General features: G+C 52.6%; 1 long non-coding RNA gene across 1 annotated transcript; it reads right to left on the bottom strand.

The window, feature by feature from the left end:
• Positions 1-2557: 2557 nt before the first annotated feature.
• Positions 2558-17850, bottom strand: LOC134473618 (uncharacterized). Its single transcript, XR_010043969.1, has 3 exons — positions 17704-17850; positions 3174-3313; positions 2558-3093 (listed from the first exon to the last, which is right to left on the bottom strand). It is a non-coding gene; the product is annotated as an uncharacterized LOC134473618 (long non-coding RNA).
• Positions 17851-19049: the final 1199 nt, after the last annotated feature.

Genomic DNA, 19049 nt, shown 5'->3' with positions numbered 1-19049 from the left:
CTGTGTAAACGCAGTTCTCACCTGGGTTCCACAGGCTGCCTTTCTTACTATAGATGCTTGTACCCAAGTGCAGTGACCAAGGAGGATCCTCCGGGGACCTCAGGACCAGCTACAGAGTGAGTGGAACACACGCACAGTGTTCAGCCATCCAAGAAGTAGCTATTCACCCAGCACTGTGCTAAGAACCAGGAACTCAAAGATGAGCGATGTGAGGTGCCCTGTTGGGAGACAGCAGGAAAGGGCTGTAAGGAAATGATGTGTTACAATTAAAAAGCTCAGAGCATGAACATATTAGGGGAGGTGCTTGACCCAGGGCCCTTAAAGGATGCATAGAAGTTCTTTAGATTATCAGGAGACAGTTGGTAGGGGAAGAAATTGGGGAGCAGAAAAATAATATTTGCTGAAACTCAGAGGAACCTGGGCCTGTCAACAAGGGCCTGTTCTTTGTGTTCCTTCTTTACTAAAGTATGGAATACTGCAAAATTAGTCTCCTGCACAGTGCACACACAATGTCCTTCATTTGAAAACCCCTTTTTTGGCAGGTACACTGGTTTCGTCCTGCTGCCAGCCTTACAAAGTAGGACAGAGCAGGACTGCCTCTCCTCTTCACAGTTGAGCAAACTGAGGCAGAGAAGGGGGACACACATATACACACAGAAACTAGCAGTTTCTTCAGGCCCAGCTCTGGGTCCCATTGACTCAAACTTCACGCTCTGCTGACCAAGCCAGGCCATCCTGCTGCAGTCTATGGGAAACCATAGGCTGCAGAAACAAACAGTCCCTGGCATAAATGTGTTACGTTAGCAGTGAAACCAACAGCCCTCACAACTTGCTCCCCACTGGCCGACTCAAAGCCTCTCTCAGAAGAGGGCGAGGCTCGCTGTCCTTGACCCAGGCATTGTGGGTTTCTGGATTCGCTTGTTTCTGGGTGACTGATGGGGCTGCAGACAGCGGCAGCCCGTGTGGCTCATGTGCCTCTGCCTTGCAGGAGCAGTCAGGAGCCACAGATGCCTGGACCGGGCCACAGACTTGGGAGCCGGGCCATCTGTGACAGCAGATCTGTCTTGTTTCCCAAAGGGACAGTGCAGCTACACTCAGCTACCTCATCCTCGATGGGCTTGAGGGAGTCTCCGTGGTACATATTGACGAGCGGGGTGATTCCTTCCCAGGGGACCTGCAGGCAGTGTGTCATCATGTGGTTGGGCACATTGAGGGACAGTGTTAGAGGCATTGCACAGTGGGAGGAACTGGGCTTTGGTGTTAGGCCTGGTTCAGATCCAGTGGGTCCTATGAGCTTGGACAAACTGGTTCACCTCCCCAAGTATCTGTCACTACCCCTGCTGGGTGAGAAAAGTGACCTGGTCCCCAGGGCTGTGACTGGAGGGCATGGCCAGGAGGACTTTCGGTCATGGGGCTCTGTGTTCACTTGTTGGCTCTGGATCAGCCTTGAGTATTAGCAGCCCCATAGAAAAGGGACCCTACTGCCTGCTCCCTGAGCTACACCACAGAAGTCACTCTGACACTTGTATCCAGCAAGGGTCAGAGCAGTGACCAGCTCAGGGCCCAGATATCAGAGGCTGGGATCCGGTATGGACCACCTGTGCTGCCCTCTCTGTGGCAGCTGCCAGACCTGCACTCAGCAGAGGACTTGGACTATGTCTCTCCTGAGTCTGAGCCCATGCCTCCTCTCTCCTCCACACTCAGAGATGACTTTGTGCAGATTGGCAAGGGCACCACCAATAACACCTGCATCGTCCACACAGTGAGCACGGGCCTGACACTGCTTCGTGTGTGGGACACTGAGGCCTCTCCGACTACGTCCCGCTGCCTATCCTGCAGGCCATCTCCCCGGAGCTGTCTGCCACGGTGGTGGTAGAGAACGTCCTCTGCCTGGCCACTGTTCTCATTGGCCTGGAAGGTAAGAGTTACTAACACTTGCTGGGAGGTGCCCAGCCCTGTCACGGGAGGCACACAGGTAGAGCCTGTGGAGGGCGCTCCGGAGAAGGGGTTGGAGCCTGCTACCAGGGTAACCTGCAGCCTGTGTTTTGCAAATCCAGTTGTACTGAAACCCAGCTACACCGATTCTGTGATGACAGAGATTCTATGTTCTGCGTGGCCCACACTGATTGCCATCGGGTTCTTGTGGAGAGTTCACCAGTCCCTCCTTAGAACAGCACTGTCCAGTAGAGTCCTGTGGGCTTGTAGCACTGTCCCAAATTCTCGCTGTTTATCCAGTATTTTCCAGGATGCTCATATACAGTTAACTCACCTAGGGGACTGAATTCGTCACTTTAGTATCTTGCATGGTCAGTGGCTACTGGGTAGAATAGCATTGCTCTGGGACACACACGCAAACACGATTGTGGAGGTAGCTAATGGTTTCCAATTTCAGCCATTCCTGTGCCACCCGACAGCCAGAAAACTCAGGCTCTGTTATTTGCTTAATTTTTATTTTCCAATGGACTCCCATTTTTGCCTCATTAATCATCTTAAGAGTAAATTAAATACTATCTTTAAAGAAAAACAACTACAATTTGCCATAAATAGAAAAGGGTTGTTGAGTTTTAATTGAGTTTATTGTATAATGTGATTGACTGTGAACACAGTGCTGGGCCTGACACCTGCTTTCTGTTTACTAAAAGGCCCTGACAGGGGGAACCAGGTGGGAGTGTGCTGAGTGGAGGGTTTAAGGGCGGGGGACTTTATGGACAGCCCTTAACCATCCCAGGACAGGGCATCAAACGGTTCCCCATGCAAGGATGTGACGTGCCCCTAATATCAGGGCTTAACTCCTGCCCCGGAGAGCCCTCTACAGACAGAGAGGTGTCAGTAGGGGCCAGAGTGGCCTGGGACCCAGCGCCTCACCCAGAGTAGGTACAGGGGCCAGAAGGGTGAGAGCAGTGGCCTGGGGCTCCCTACTGAGGCTGGCACAGTCATCCGGTCAGCTGGGCATTAGCTGCAGCCAGAGGTGTGATCTATGGGTGACACCAGGAATTCCTCTCTCAGGCATCTCCGGAACCTGGAGCTTCTCAGCCAGTAACATCCTCCACATGGACTCGAAGACAGGGGTGACGATGGCTCAGGACGTGGGACCTGTGACAGTCTACTATGAGATCGCAGGGCATCTGAGGACCTACAAGGAGGAGGGCTTGAGGGTGGTCAGAGACACTTACCGGTCTTGTCCTCGGGGACTTGGTGGCAGGGTCCCCTTGGATGCCAGGATCTGCAGGCACACAGATCCCTGGTATACAGGTTTCCATAGGTTCATCTGACCTTCAGGACACCTTAAACCATCTCTAGATTGCTTGTAACCCTAATAGGATGAAAATGCTGTGGTTGTCAGATCATATTGTTAAGGGAGTCATGATTATGATTCCTCCACTGATAAAATCCATGGGCACAGGACGAGCATCTACTCATATGTTAGGATTCCCTTTTCTGCAAGAATCTTGAACCACCAGGAGCTGTCCAAAGCCATTAGAATCGCCCACTCGTTAACTCTGAGCGGGGCACAAGTTCCCTGTTCACCATAGGCCTCCAGTACATGCATCAAACTGGTGTGATGATTCCACTTCCCACCCTGGGGGCCCAGGCCAGTGTGACCAGGCAGACACCAGGGTGGGCACTTCCCCAAGGAAGCACTGGCTGTGGGCAGGACAGCCGAGACATTTGGTGTCACCAGCAGTTAAACCTCCCCCAGCAAGTCACCTTTGGAGTCTCTCTGAAGGCAAACAAAACCCATTCTCTCTTGCATTTATCTCGAGCCGAGAATGAATCAATGAGCCTGGTCTGCCCGAGTTCCAAAAGCATCTCATTTTGTGAGCCAGCATGTGCTTTCTGGAATCCAGTGGTTTAACCTAACAGTTTGCATATTTAGCACTGCGACTGTGTGGTTTGGCAGGTGGGTTGCAGATACAGACACCTTATGATTAATGATGGGCTGCTTTCCCAGAGGAGGCCATTGGAGTGGTCAAGGTAGGGGGCCACCTGCGACTAGGTGAGTCAGGTTTGAAAGCAGAAATTTGGGTCTGGCATTGTGGGCAGGTGACAGTGTGTAGTTGGCCACAGTGATGAACATGGCCAGCAGAGTGTACCTGGCATCTTCAGCTACGTGGGATGGAAGCAGGAGGAACACAAGCCTGGGAGGCTGACATCAACCTTGGCAACACAGCATGATTCATCCCCCCTAAAAGAGCGTGAGACCCAGGGGCACAGTATCTGGGTTCAGAGCCAGTCCTGTCCACTGCACAGCTATGTGACCTGGAGCAAGCTATCCCTGTGCCTCAGTTTCCCTAGGAAGCTGAAACATGCCAGCACACTGGGATGCACTTAGTGTGGGCTCAGTGTCTATAGCTGCACCTTGACTGTGAGCTGCCACCACTGCCTTTCCAGGACACAGAGATGAGACCCCCCACCCCGTGGGTTTGGTGGGTTGTTTTAGTCAGAATGATACAGACAGGGTGTGTCTTGAAGGGTTACCTGAAGGGCAACTGCTCCAGTACCGAGGGTGAGGCTGAGCCAGGACTGGCGGTTGAGGCAGAAACCAAGTGGGTTTGGGCAGGGGGTCACCCCAGCGTGGCACTGTGGAAGTAGGGATGAGCAAAGGAGGGCTTGTGGTGCCTCCCGTGTCCAGTATGGGTAATCCGATTGATGATGGTCTTTGTTCTGAGAGAGGAGCCCAGAGGGTGGTAGGGAGACGATGGAGGGCACAGTGGCTTTGGGTGGGTGTCACCACACCTCACATGAACCTCAGGGACAGCTGGGTGGCGCATCTGGAGCCCTGTGCAGAACACTGGAGATGACCCAGTCCCTCAGCAGAGATGGGGTGTGTCAGGAACAGCAGCCTAGGCAGAAGGTTCTAGTGATGGCCAAGGAGTTGGGAGAAGTGGAGAGAAAACCAGCATGGCAGTGAGGAGTAGACGAGAAGACAGGGTGATGGGAGTCAAGGCCAGGGCAGCAGTGGGCAGCTTCAGCCAGTCCTGCAGGGACATGTGGGACTCCCGGAAGAGGTAGTGCTGGGCAGCAGGAGCTCCTGGTGAGCCCACCTGCAGCCCTACACCTGATGCAGCCCTGGGAGCTGTAGGGCCTTCTGGGGGAGTAAGAACCCATAGAAATGCCCAGCCCAGCTGGCACGCAGTCTGTGCCCACCAGGCTTCCTTGCTCTCTCCCTAGGTCATGGTCAGTGTCCCACAGAGGATTGTGGCCCATCGCATCCACTCTACCCAGACCACTTTTCAAGATGCCACAGCCTCCCGAGTGACTGTTACCCTGGGAGACAGAAGTTCAAACCTAAGAGGTCCGGAGTGCAGTGGGGGCTCAGGAGGTCTGGGGAGGGCCCTACCGACAGGGGGAGCTGAAAGTGGCTCCCTGTAGGCTTTGGAAAGGATTGTATCTGCTTTTGTCAGTGCTGGGGATGGAAGTCTGGGTGTCACCCATGCTAGACAAGCACTCTGCCGCCAAACTCCATCTGCCACCCTGCTTTCCTGCCACCCTGACCCCAGAAAGAGCCTTTAGCTCCAGCTCATCTGCTCCTTGCAACTTCTTAGCAATTTGAGACCTCCACAGGCCAGGCCCTTGAAAGTAGTCTTCTAGAGCCAGCTCCCAGCAGTGGCCTCTTTCTGAGTCAGAAATGGCATCAGCCCTAGGGCACCAGAGCAGAGAAAGCTGCAGTTTGCCATCATTAATAGGAGGAACTAATGACTTAGCGAGAACGGTTGCTGTGTTTAATTTTTGTACTTACCACTCCCAAACCATGCATTCTACCTCGCGACAGCCCTGGCCGGCAGCTGTTACAGATAAAATACTCAGTAGAGGCTGCCGGTTAGTTTTTTCTTTTTTTAAGTCACTTGACTGATAGGATTAAACACCATTCTTATCGTGATTAATGGTTCAGGCTTGTTACATGGTGGTCACTGACTCCTTCCCTGCCTTCGGTGCTAGTGGGCAGTACTCTGCTGCTACCAAAGTGGTTCTCAGGGTGTTACTGGAGAATTATTGCCCTCCTAGTGTCTGGAAATAATCGCTCATTCCCCCAGGTGACAAGAGCATACCCGGCCATCAGCTGTGGCCCTCAGTGCCAGCTCAGAGCCCATGCAGAATTCTGAGCTGAAGTTGCCCATGTTCTGGCTGACCTTCTGCATAATTTACCCTCAGTATCTATGAAAAGCCCTGGCATCTGTGAAAATCCATGGAAGGAATATGGGTGCATGTGCCATCTGCGGCCCTGCCAGCCCTCAGGGGACCCTCCTCACCACCCCCCCTCCTCAGGTGAGTGCTCTGCCATGCAGAGGGAAGTCATTGAGACCTTGCACCCCAAATTGATTATCGGCTGCCAGTTCCGGTTCAAGCACGACATCTTCAGTTTCCTGGCAGGAGACATCTTTGCCGTCGAACCAGGCTTTGACACTGCTCTAGGTAAACCAGCAGGGATCTGGGCCAGGCTTTGACACTGCTCTAGGTAAACCAGCAGGGATCTGGAGGTACTTCTGTCTATGTACTTCTGTCTAGTGTCCATCTGAGGTCTCTGTGGCTCATGGTGGCCATCTGTCCAACAGGTGGAGGTTGTCAGGAATCCAGCTCAGAATTTGCCCCAGGCCCCTGGCCTCAGTGGGCCCTCAGGGCATGAGGAGTGGTCAGCCTTCCTGAGCCAGACCAAGGCTGGCTTCTTCTGCCACCCAAACCCAGGAGAAAGGATGCAGAGCCTCCAAACGCGGGCTAGAGTCCCCCCCTCTAGTCCTGGCCTCCATCCCTTACCTTGAAATGGGGACAGTGGTGCCTCACTCTGCCACAGTGAGGGAGATGGATGGAGGTGTCCTTATTAAGTAGTCAGGGGCTGCACCAGGCACATGCTGGGGTGTAGCTGTTCAGTAGCCCAGGGTACTGGAGCATAGAACGCAAGGCTATCTCAGCACCAGCCTGGCCCTTCTACGTGCTGGCCAAGGGGTGCTGTGATTGCTGAACAGCAGATGTGTCCTGTGGACACCTGGGCCCTGGGCCTAGGCTCGGGCCTCACACAGCAGACTGTTGGAGGTTGACCTGCTCAGGCTTGGAAGGGAAGGGACCAAACCCAGGCATTCAGGTCCCAAGCATCTATTTTACTGTGGGTCTAGGGTGGAGGATGGGACTGAAGTCCAAATAGTGACAGGTACCAGAAACCCCCACTGCAGCAGGGTGCTGGCCATCTCGGAGTCAGCTCTGGCTGGACTTGCAGCCCCACATCAGGGTATAGCATCTAGCTGCCATTTATTTGTTCTCCTTCTTGGCCAGGCTGGCTCCACTATGCTTCCTGCCCCAGGAGCACCACTCAGCTCGGGATGTGGGGTTCTGAAATAGTGGAGGGGACCGTTGGTCACAGAGAAGGCGTCCAACATGAGATTGCCAGAAAGCCTCCTGGAGGAGGAAACTTCTTATATGGGCTCTGGAGGATGTGGGAGGGGTGAGAGAAGCAGGGAGGGGTGGTGTCCCTGCGTGGGAGTGCAGGAGACGGGGTGAATGCTCCTGTTTCTGCAGGCCAGTACTTCTGCTCAGTCACCATGCTCAGACTGGCAGACATGCAGCTCAAGCACCTGAGCACCAAAACGACGACACTGGTGGTCACCGCCTCCCTTCCTGGCAGCCACTTCTTTCTGGAGCAGGTGGGGGCAGAAGTGCCCTTCAGCCCCCGGCTCTACGCTGACCAGACTGAAATCCTTTTGAGCCATCACTACACCAGCTCCGAGGTTAAGGTCTTCGGTGCTGCGGAGACCCTGGAGAGCTTGGAGGTGAGAGGCATCCTGCACTTCCGCTCAGGCAGGGGCCAGGGTCATGGAAAGAACCAGCAGAAGGAGTAGTGTGTCAAGGCCACATCTCTTCACTTGATCTTAGCCAAAAGGCCGAGAAGCGATGGGCCACATCTCTTTAAAATTAAAATTAAGAGATTTTTTTGAGATAACATCCCACTGTAGCCCAGACCAGCTTTGAGGCCATGATCCTTCTGCTTCAGTCCCCCATGTGCTGGGATTAGAGATGTGCACCACCACACATAGCTTAGACTTTTTAAAATTCAAAATACTCTTACCCTTATCTTTTTTCCTTAACACTGTTTTGCTTTACTCAGCTAAGTAAAATTTTAAAAAAATTTTTGGTGATACTGGGAATACAACCCAAGGCCTCCCATGTGCTAGACAAACACTTTACCAAGCTACATTCCCAATCCCTTTTTAAAAATTTTACTTTGAGGGCCAGGACTATAGCTCAGTGACACAGTGCCTATCTGGCAAGCACAAGGTCCTGAGTTCAATTTCTGGTTTTTGTTTTTTAATTTAAAGACAGGGTCTTGGGAAATTACTCAGCCGGGCCTCAAACTTGAGCTCTTCATGTCTCAACCTGCTAAGTAGCTGGGATCACAGGCGTGCACCCCCATGTCAGCTACCAGTATAATTTTGGTAATTTATCTGCAACTGAAAGTTCAGAGTATGCTTAGCTTTCAGTATGATGGATGAATGAGTTCACAAGCTGCTCTGACCTCTCCTGGGGACAAGCGTCCTTTCTCTGACTTCCCTTCCAGCTGCTATACAGGATTGAAGGCGCCCCAAAGCCCGAGCCTGTGAGCCTGGGGAGCCATTGGGGAATGGGCTGAAGGGCTTGCAGGCTCCTCCTCATGCTGCAGTGGCCCCTGTTCTAACAGGGAGTGAGGCCATGCTGCTGGCAGAGCTACCAGGCCTGGGCAGGGACTATCACTAGAGAGGCCACACACAGAGCCCTCGGCGGCTTCCCTGGAGGCTGGTACAGTGTCTGCTTTAGCAGTTTTTGAAATAGTGCTTATTTAGACTTCCATAGCACCGACTGTAGCACCCCAAATGTAGGCAGTGCATTCTGGCTTTGCAAGCCACACGCTGTCGGTGAAGCATCCTGGGCACCCCGTCTAGGAGGTATGGTACAGGCTGAGGTCCTCACCAGAACCCCCTGAACCTGGGAAGGGAGTGCTCTATGTCCAGCTCAAGGGCTGCTGGCCCAGGTGGCCTGCTGTGCAGAATGCATAGCGCCAGCCCTGACTTCTCTCCCAGGTGAAGTCTGGGTCCCCAGCTGTTCTGGCCTTCGTGAAGGAGAAATCTCTGGGACTGCCCAGCTTCATCACATTCATAGTTGGCATTTCGGACCCTGCGGCCGGCAGCCAAGGACCTCTGTCCACAGCCCTGACCTTCTCCAGCTCTGCCACTAACCGGGCCCTCCCAATTCCTGTCACCGTGGCCTTTGTGATGGACCACCGTGGGCCTGGTCCCGAGAGTCACAGAGTGCGACAGGGAGGGATGGGCTGACTCAGTCTCCAGTATCAGTAGAAAGCGGCAGTGTGAAAATTGGAGGAGCCCAGGTACAGAATGTCTCTCAAGGTGACTGTCACTACTTCCCCACTGCCCTGGCATCCCCCAGCAAAGCAGCCTCCTGTGCTCAGCAGCCCACTCAGCCCCACCATCAGCAGGCGACACCCCCATCCCTCTGATGGCCCCAGGGCACTAGGCCCTCTGCCTTCCTCATCCGTTCACACTTACCTCTCAGGGTCCCTGATGGACTACACAAGTCCTGTCCCCTTGGCCACCACCTCCCCTCTGCCTGAGACGCTGCCCCCCAGGTAACCCCTTGACCTGCCCCCTCACCTCCTGTAATCCCACCCTCTCTAATACTGCATCTGGGCTCGTACTGAAAGCCTCAGCCACACTCCCAACACTTGGCCCTTTTCTTTTTCCTCTTGCCAGCTGTCAGTCCTGAGTAGACAGTTAATTCTTAGGGTCCCTGCTCAACACCTGTGCCCAGAGGCCAGGTGTGCAAGGACAGCACTTAGAGCAGGGCCTTGACACCCGGGTGCTCAGTGATCGGCTGTTGAGTGAAGGGGTCACTTAGTTTGTAGTCACTGCTTGGCACTTGTCAAAAGCTAGATCCTTTAGTAGGGAGGACTCAGATTTCCAAATGTGGCCAGAAAGAATATATATTTCTGAAGCTGTACCAAGGAAAGGGCTTCATGTCCCCTCTGTGGGAGGCAGGAGACAGCACAGAAAGGCTGCCTCACTCGTTTCAAGGATGAGTGGCCAGGGCAGGGCCATGCAGCCAGTGCGACAGACCCTGTGGAAGGCATGGAGTGCTTTTCCCCAAACAGCAGGGGCCTGAGCAGCACTGGCCGCCTGGTTGGGAGTGGCTGGAGGAGGACAGGCAGGCCGTGTGGCCCTATGCATGAGGAACCTGTGCCTTTCTGCTGTCTCAGGGTGGTGGCAGAGGGAGCAGGAAGGCAGCTCTTGGTCCCAGATGAGCTTTAAGTGTAGGATTATGGATGGAGGAGGAGGAGGAAGAGAAACAGAAGGAGGAGGAAGAGGTTACTCCTGGCCCAGCTCCCTGGGAAGCATGGCTTTGACCCCAAGCACTGAGCTCCCCAAGGTCCCCCACGAAGAGCCCCTCAGTGTCATTAGAACAGCGTCCCTTGCCTTAGGAGCAACCTGTTCCTTGCACAGTGGCAGGAGAACGCACCCAGAAGGAAACCGAGTCTTGACAACAGGCTACAGGAGGAGGGGCCAGAGCCCCAGACAGCACAGGACTGGCCCCAGCCTTGGGCAGGCCGCACACCTGGAAACCGCCCTGTGCTCCTGTCTGAGGCTGGCTTGCACATGCCGTCCCCGCTGCAGCAGGGTTGGGTGGGACGGCACAGGTGCCTGGAAGCACAGGAACACCAGGGGACACCCCGGGGCCAGAGGGCTTGCTGACTGCTCTCGCCATCGCTGACAGATGGCAGCAGCCTCTTTCCGCACTTCCTCGATTCCTACCAAGTCATGTTCTTCACGCTCTTCCCCCTGCTGGCTGGGACTGCAGTCATGATCATAGGTAAGGTGGGCACCCGTATTTCTGGGCAGTCTGTCCCATGCCCTCCCACCCTAACCGGCTGTGCTTCCTGCAGCCTACCACACAGTCTCCATGCTCCGGGAGCTCGCCACACCTCCGGCCCTCAACTCCCAAGCCAGCCCACAGCCCAGCCCTCAGCCCAGCCCGCAGCACAGCCCGCACTGTGAGTAGCACCCTTGACTGTAGGCACTGCCAGGCCCAGCCTTAGCTGGAGGGAGGGGTCAGGCTCTCAGTCCTCTACTGAGAGCCTGACCCCTGTGCTCTTGGGGTAGCACAGTCTTCCTTCCTTCCTTGGGGTCAAAGCCATGCTTCCCAGGGAGCTGGGCCAGGAGTAACCTCTTCCTCCTCCTGTCTGGTCTTGGGGCACATGGAGGACAGGCCAGCCCATGTTGGGTGCCAGTGTATCAGGCAGAGCCTGCTGGAGAAACAAGGGCTCGTCTGGAGTAGTCCTTGTGCGTCTCCTGATCCTGCTCTAGGGTCCTCTGCCCTGCACAAGAGAGCCTGGAGCAAGCTCCTAAGAGTCCAAATGGGAACCTTGAAAAAGCTGCACAGGTTGAGCACTGCAGATTCAATGTCCTCTCCTCGTGTGTGAGCTGCAGGCTCCTAGGGCAGCCTCTGATCTTGGTTAGGAAAGTGTCCCATGCATGTAGCTAGCACTTCAGAGACACTAGAACTGATTGATGAGCATCGGAGAAATGTCCAGTGACCTGAGTTGTTCCTTTCCTGTCTCCTCCCTAGATTTCGCTGCCTGGTCACCGACCCCTTTCAATGAACTGCTTCCTGCTCTCAAAGCCAGTCCTCCCTCAGGGCTCTGGAGCCCAGCCTGTGCCTCCTGCTAGCCAGTGCTTAGTAGGTGCTGATGGCGGCTCCCCACAGATGCCTTGGTGTCAGGAATGCCCCTGCCACATTCATGCTGGAACAAGGCCCTCAAGGCCCATACACCTGTGCCCCAGCCACCCTCGCTGTCCCTTTGCTTTTGCAGAATGGAAGTGTTGTTGTGCTATTTAGCTAATTCTCATATGTTGGAATTTTAAGTTTGTTTTTTATAATTTCCCCTCCAGGGCTGGGTGTGGTGGCACACACTCATAACCCCAGCACTGGAGAGACTGTGTCAAGAGGATAGAAAATTGAAAACCAGGCTGAACCATAGAGCAAGACCCTGTCTCAAACAACAACAGAATTTCCCTTCCAAGTCTTGCAAAGCTAGGACTGGCTGGCTCATTCCTTCATTCGTGGCTGTTTAGGATTTCTGGACATTGTCCCAATTGTGTTTTTTTATTTTCTTAGCATTGCTATAAACCACTCCCTCCTAAATACTTGGAGCAGCTAAAAACTCAAGTTAGAAGGAGTCTGAGGATGATGTTCATGTAGTGATCTCAGGGAAAGGACTTTCTAGTTGCTTTGGGAGTTTGGCATGTGTACATGTGTGCATGTGCATGGGTGTGTGTATGTGGTGCTGGGAAGGAAGCCAGGGCTTCGGGCATTCTGGGCAAGTGCTCTCCCACTGAGCTACTCTCAAACCTTGTTGTGGGTTTCCCCCTGTGAAAACTTCTCCTCATCTGGCTGTTGCTGGGAGATGTGGGAGCCAATGGATGTGACTCCCCTGGGCCTGCCTGCCTTAGCCTGAGGATCGCAGCACCTGGACCCCCTGGAGAACTCAGCCCTCCTGACCACTGTGAAAAGCCTCCTGTCCTCTGGGCCTGTGCTTCAGAACCTGTACAAACAGCTGGTAGATGTGGCTTCATCCCTACTGAGCCATCCCCAGTGGGGATCCATCTACTCTGACCTCAGCTCTTCTGCAGCAAGGGACATCCTCTGGCTGGTAGCAGGGACCTCCCACCAATTTGTTCTGTGAAGCTGCCATGTTCCGCCTCAGTACAAAGACCCAGAGTCACTCATTCCTGGATAGGTGGGACGCTGCAGTACCTTAGCAGATCTGAGCCTTTGCCACCCAGTCTCGGAAGGAGATGTCCTCTCCTTGATCAGTCCAGGCCCCAGGCAGCTTTCCAGCAGGCCCTGGAGCAGCCTGCCCTCCAGGAAAGACACCCTGAGGAGGTGACAGTCGGGAGCCCTCCTCTGCCCAGCTCCTGTCAGCTCCGGGGAGTGTAGAGCTCCTTCTCTGAGCCAGAAAGACATGCCACTCCCAGGGAGACCTGGAGGCTGCACAGAGCTGGCCACATGGACCACTGTGATACTGACTCCACAGGGCCCATGTGCCTCTCAGAATCAAATGTGAACCACCTCCGCCTCCGGCCAGGCCGTAAAGATGTCTGGAAGCTGGAGAGCAGATGACTTGTGCCTTGCCTACTACTTGAGCTCACACTGACAACCTGGATGTCCATAAGATCCTTTCTCCTTGTTTTATTTATTAAGGTTCTGTATAATTTCTTAGGAGGAGTGTGATCATTGCCAGATGGACCTCTTGGGGTAGCACAGTCTTCCTTCGTCTTTGGCTCCTGAGTTTCCCCTTTCACCTCCAAGAGCTCAATCCTAGGTGGCAATAGGGCCCTGCCCTGGTGCCACCTCAGTCCTCTCTCTTGGGCTCTGTCCCTTCTGCCAGCTGGTACTCGTCCCAGATCCCTTCAGCCCTCCCACACCCCAGGCTCTGAGGTCTCCCAGACCTGTCCTGGTAACCTGCCTCGGGAATCCCACTGTGTCACCACTGGCTGGGGAGGAAGTGGCCAGCCAGACTGTCACAGATGAAGAGGAAGATGAGGGGGCCTGTCCCCAAGAGGAAGGCTCTGGGGGTGCAGCGAGAGCTCCAGTGGGGTTCCTCCAGCCCCACAGTTCTCTGATTTTATACTACTTCCCATCCAGTGTCACCATCCTCTAACTCTACCTCCCTCACCGGCTGGTAAAACAGGCCTGATTGTAACTGTTCCCAGACCACCCACAACACCCTCAGCCAATGCCAGATGCTCCACACAGCCACCTGGTACACAGCACACTTCTTAGATGTCAGCATCGCCCTAGGCGAGGCCCCTCAGAATCACAAGGAGGTGTAGAGACAAGCTCTCCTGTATCCTGCTTAGGAATAAGGACATCTCAGTCCTGTGCACAAGAAACCTTCAAGGTCCCCTGGACTCCCAGGAGCTGAGTGACTTGGCTCCTTGTGGATGAAACAGAAATGGCTCAGCGTCCTCCCTTCCCCATCTCGGATGCTACAGCCTAGCCAGCCTGGCAGGTCATAGGCTGTGGTGCTCTCCCCAGGGGCAAGCATCCTTTTAAAGTGACTTGGGAACAAATGCATTTGCTGGGGAAAGTGGTGGATCTTTCCAGCAAGTGCACTCACTCAGTGAGGCGCAGTGAGAATCCAGTGACACAGCAGAGCATAGCTTCTGCTCCCTAGTGAAGCAGCTCTCCTGCTCTAAAGGGTGCCAGCAAACGCTTTTAGCACCATTTAGCGCTAAAAATACAGTACTGAGTGGAGAGTTTAGGATCCCCAAGTTTGATAAAAATTTAACTGACTCCTCCTTGCTTCCTTTTCTCTCTCCCTGCCTTTCCCTCTCTCCCTGTCCCTGGCCTCATGTTTGTCTCTCCGCTCCATCATCACACATGTGTGTCCTGCCACCTTGGGCACCTTGGAAGCCTTCCACCTGCAAGTCTGACACACTGACTCAGAAAGAGCACAGAATTGGGTCTGAGCAGCACAGTTCTAGATTGGTGAACTGGAACTTAGAGATCAGGGGATGTGAATATGGCCCACCATGCCCTGGGGCCACAGAGAAAGTGTCTAACCTCTCTGGGTGATAGGAGTTCTCTTGCCACTAAAGAGGCCTTCCTGCCATCTGTCCTGCCCACAACCCAGAGTGCCTTCCTGCAGGGGGCAGGTGGCAGGCTGCTTCCCTGTTCCCAGCTCCTCACAGCCTCTCTAGGAGGCTCTACAGCTCCTCCAGCCCACAGAAGTTGCATTGGCCTTGATATGTTCTTTGGCCAAAAGAAAGAGACCTAGAAAGGACCCAAGTCTGAAAAGGAAACATATCTGCCCATCCCAGATCAGTTGACCTGCAGACCCATAACACAGATCATTATTTAGAGGTCCTGACTTTAAGGACTGTTTGTTAAGCAGCATTATCACAGCAGTAGGTGGCAGATACACCTGAACCCAGTTAGGGTATTTTTGGGGAACTTGCATGCTGCTTTCCATAATGGCTGCACTAGTTTGTCATTTGTTCTTCCAAGATTTTTTCTTACGTGTGTGTATATATATAGCTGTAGAGATTTTGTAACCTGCGCTCTCCATGCATACAAATGTATCCCGGGCACCTTGCCATATCAGTGCATTTGAATCTGTATCCAGCAGTCATTCTTTGTACGTCAGCCAGTGAACATTCAATGCCTACCAGGCCCTGTGCTAGGTTCTAGACTTACACTGGGGACAAAACATCAATTCCTACCTTAACAGCCCTAGAGCCCAACTAGGGAGAAAGAGAAAACAAGAATCATTCTAGTATATGGGCCTAGAAACTGTTCCTGGGAGATTCACATTTCAGAGAGACTTGGCCCACGTTGGCTCCTTATAGAGGAGCTAAAATCTACATGTGGAGGGAGGGTGCTCTCAGGGAAGCTATGACACAGCTAGGTTTGCAGAGTGAATGAAAGTTAACCAGGTAAAGAGAGGAGAGGAGGGAGCACCAGTGGCAGGGCCAGCCTGTGCACAAGCTCTGGGCTAGAGAGTTTGGCTCTAGTGGGTGACAGGCTGAGAGCACGGGGAGAAGGGTGTGATGGGTGTGAGCCAAGCCAGCTACATTGTACAGGTGTAGCACAAGTGGCTTAACTAGTGCTCTGGTGATGGGTGTTTAGCTTTATTCCCTTCCAATGTTTCAGTAATAAACAACACTGAAAGGAACATCTTTGTGCAGTCGACTGTGAGCTAACTGATTATGTCGTTGGTCCTCTACTTTCTTTGGGGTATTTTTTGAGAGCTGCTGAGTCAGAATCCTCACTAGGATTTAATTCCTGCAGGGCCTGCTTGGCAGCAGCACCCTGATGTAGCTGTCTCTGTTCAGCCCACCAAGAGATATCCCACTCTGGTTGACAGCTGGAGGGGGACAGAATTATTCGAGGATGGGATGTAAGAGTGGCTGAGGCTCCCTGCTATAGAGAGGGCTGTGCTCACAGCATTAAAGAGAGGAAGGTGAAGGGTGCCTTGGCCACCATTTTCTGTCTTCAAGTGTTGGGGCCTGAACACCAGGTCCCAATCTCAGTTCCACTTCTCATAGGTCACATGACCGACTGTGAGTGGGTCACATGACCTCTCTGTGTTTATTTCCTTACCTGGGAAATGGAGTCAGTAAGGACACCTTTCATGGATGAGTTTGGGAATATATGAATAAATTCATGGAAAGTGCTCAGAACAGGGCTGGCACAGAATAAAGAAGACCTGCTATCTTTGGACAAATGTTCCTAAAAGAGCTATATGTTCATAGTCTTGTCATCAGCCTGTGGCATGGTTGGGAAAATTCCAAGGGGATGGGACTTAGTGGGAGGGAGTTGGATATGGGGACCCCATGAGGTAAGCACCTTCCCCTTCCACACACAAACACCATGATGTGCTGCTTGCCACAGAACCAAGCAACCATGGACTGAAGCCTGAAACCATGAGCCAAAATGAACCTTTCCTCTTTAGAAGTTCATGATCTCAGATATTTTGTCACAGCAACAGAAAGCTGACTGACACAAGAGCTCACGTTTTTATTACTTTTATCACTACTAATCTCAGCACCATGATTATTTTTATCTCTATAGTATCTATTACATTCATGGATATTCTCTGTTCTTTTTTTTTTTTTTTTTTTTCTCTTTATCGGTACCGGGGATCGAACTCACAACTGTGTGCTTACAAGGCAGGCACTTATGTTGCTGAGCTAAATACCCAGTCCCTCTCTGTTCTTCTTAATGTTTTCTTGACAATTGATTTATTTCCAACTTGGCCTTGTCCTAAGCAAGTATATCCCAGAAATCACGAACTTAGTGATCCACTACATATTTTTCTCTGATGCGTATCAAAATAAATGCACAATAATTTAAAATTACAAAAAGTGATGTCCATGTGCCATTGAGGACCTAGTTGTACCTGTGTCATCACAGGTTAACCACCAATAAGGAAACATAGCTCCTTCCTGCAAGCTTTTCTCTCCTCTTTCGGCAGCCCAACCAGCCCTCTCACTTGCCCACACTTGATTCTGCACCTTGTTCTCCCTCCTCATGCGTCATAGGAAAGCTCCTTGCTCGTGCATCACAAGGGACTGTGCAGAAAAGGCCAGTCAGGACCTCGGGCCAGTCCCCATCCTCTTTCTGAGCCTTAGTTTCCCCAGCCACAGTGTAGGCAGACTGAAACCTCTTGTGCACAGACGAACATGTCAAGTACTTACCCTGTGCCCGCTCTCTGCCTGAAGGATTCAGCTCTCTCCCCAAGCTGACATTCAAACAGGGGAGACAGAAGACATCTGTCTCAGACGCATTGCTAAATGCCATGAGAAACGTAAAGCTAGGTGCAGGAGAGGATGATGGTGGTCGGGGACCCCACTTCTGTTTGGGGCTCAGGAAGCCTCCTCCATAGCCACCACTGGAGTTGAGATCTCAATGTCAAAGAAGTTAGCACCAAGGGACAACTGTAGGATTCAGGGACAGGACTGCCACAGCAAGCTGTAGGTGTGACTATGTTCAAATAAGGGGCAGTGTGGCTGGAGTGGGGGCCAAAGTAAATCAAGGCAGAGGGTATGCAGTTAAGCCAGGATTTAGATAAAAATTTTCAAATGTATTCCGTTCAATTTCTAAGACATTTTTGCACTTAAAAAAAGGGTGGGGGAAGGGAGAAAAAAATCATTCATTGTTTACCTGAAATTTCACTGTAGCTGGATGCTCTGTGTTTTATCCGACAGCCCTCAACTGAAGCAGGAAGAGGGAGAGGAAGAGGAAGATGCGTCAGTAGCAGGGCTTGCCAGGCCTGGGAGGCAGTGGGAATTCATTCATCCAGAGGCTGAACCCTCCAGCCTGCAGCCCAGTCTGGAAACTCCTGGGTGGGTGTTTTTTTCTTAATGGGGGAAACATCTGTCAGGTACCCCCAGACAGGAAGCTAGAGTCACCCACATTACAGAGGACCCTCCGAAGATGACTCATACTAAGCAATAGGCAAGAAAGCCGGGGGTGTCTCCTGATCTTCCAAGGCAAAAACATCCCTCACATAAATGAAGTGGAAGGAGGTGGTTGGAGGTAGTACGAGAGTGATGTTAAAATTAGAATAACTGTGTTCTCTTAATTAGAAATGCAGTAGGTGCTGCATGAATCCGTAATGGGCTTCCTCGCAGACTTCTGGAAGGGGGAGCGCAGGGTCAGGCCTGTGAATATTCATGCAGGCCTGGGAGAGTCCCTGGGGGTGCAAAACCTGGCCAGTCGCTGTGTGGCCTTTAGGCTCATCTCACCCTCTATAGAGCTCAATTTCCCTGTGCACACTGAGGACCCTGCCCACAAAGAGATGGATGGAGACATCAAGTCCAGGACAGGCCACAGAGATGAGGCCAAAGGGACAAGGTGACAATGAGCTACCTCTTGGCAGAATTAGGAGGCCCTCGTGTGGCCACTGCTGCCTCATACGAATGACTGACTGAATGAATGAAAGTATGAATGAATGAAAGATCTTTGGCAAACCCCTTCCTTTCAGAGGGTATGGCTATTTTAGGACCTCTGCTAGGTCCTTGCTTGGCATTTCCATACTGCGTCACATCAAATATATTAAAAGGCACCCACATGCCTCATTAAATAAAATTTATTGTAGCTATATAAGAGTTGAGCTGAGATGCAATTGACTAGATGAGTAATGTTCTGTTCTGGGGATGTTTAATTAAACATTTATTCATTTTGACATGTCAGTGTGGGTTTAGTCTTTCCCTTACCACATCCCCAACTCGGATGACTTCACGGATAGGTGTGGGGCTCCCAGCTAAGACACTGTGCTCCAGGGGCTTTCTGGTCTCAGTCTCCCCTCATCTGTGAAGTGAGAGCTTGGGTGAGATGAGCCTCAGGCCTTTTCCAGTGTGGATTTGTGGGTAGCATCCCCAGTGTCGGCTCCTGGGAGCCAAGCACTGCTGTGGGCCAGATGGGCCGGCAGGGCAGCCCCCCAGTAACCTCTCTGCTGTGGCTCAAATACAAAAGGCTGGATGGAAAGCCCATGTGATGGTGTGCAG

This window comes from Cavia porcellus, unplaced genomic scaffold, assembly GCF_034190915.1.
Source record: "Cavia porcellus strain 051 isolate PalLab524CR breed Dunkin Hartley unplaced genomic scaffold, mCavPor4.1 scaffold_27, whole genome shotgun sequence".
In the NCBI taxonomy this organism is placed as follows: domain Eukaryota; kingdom Metazoa; phylum Chordata; class Mammalia; order Rodentia; family Caviidae; genus Cavia; species Cavia porcellus.
The sequence above is the reverse complement of the archived record's forward strand: the minus strand, read 5'-3'. Positions and strand labels throughout refer to the sequence as shown.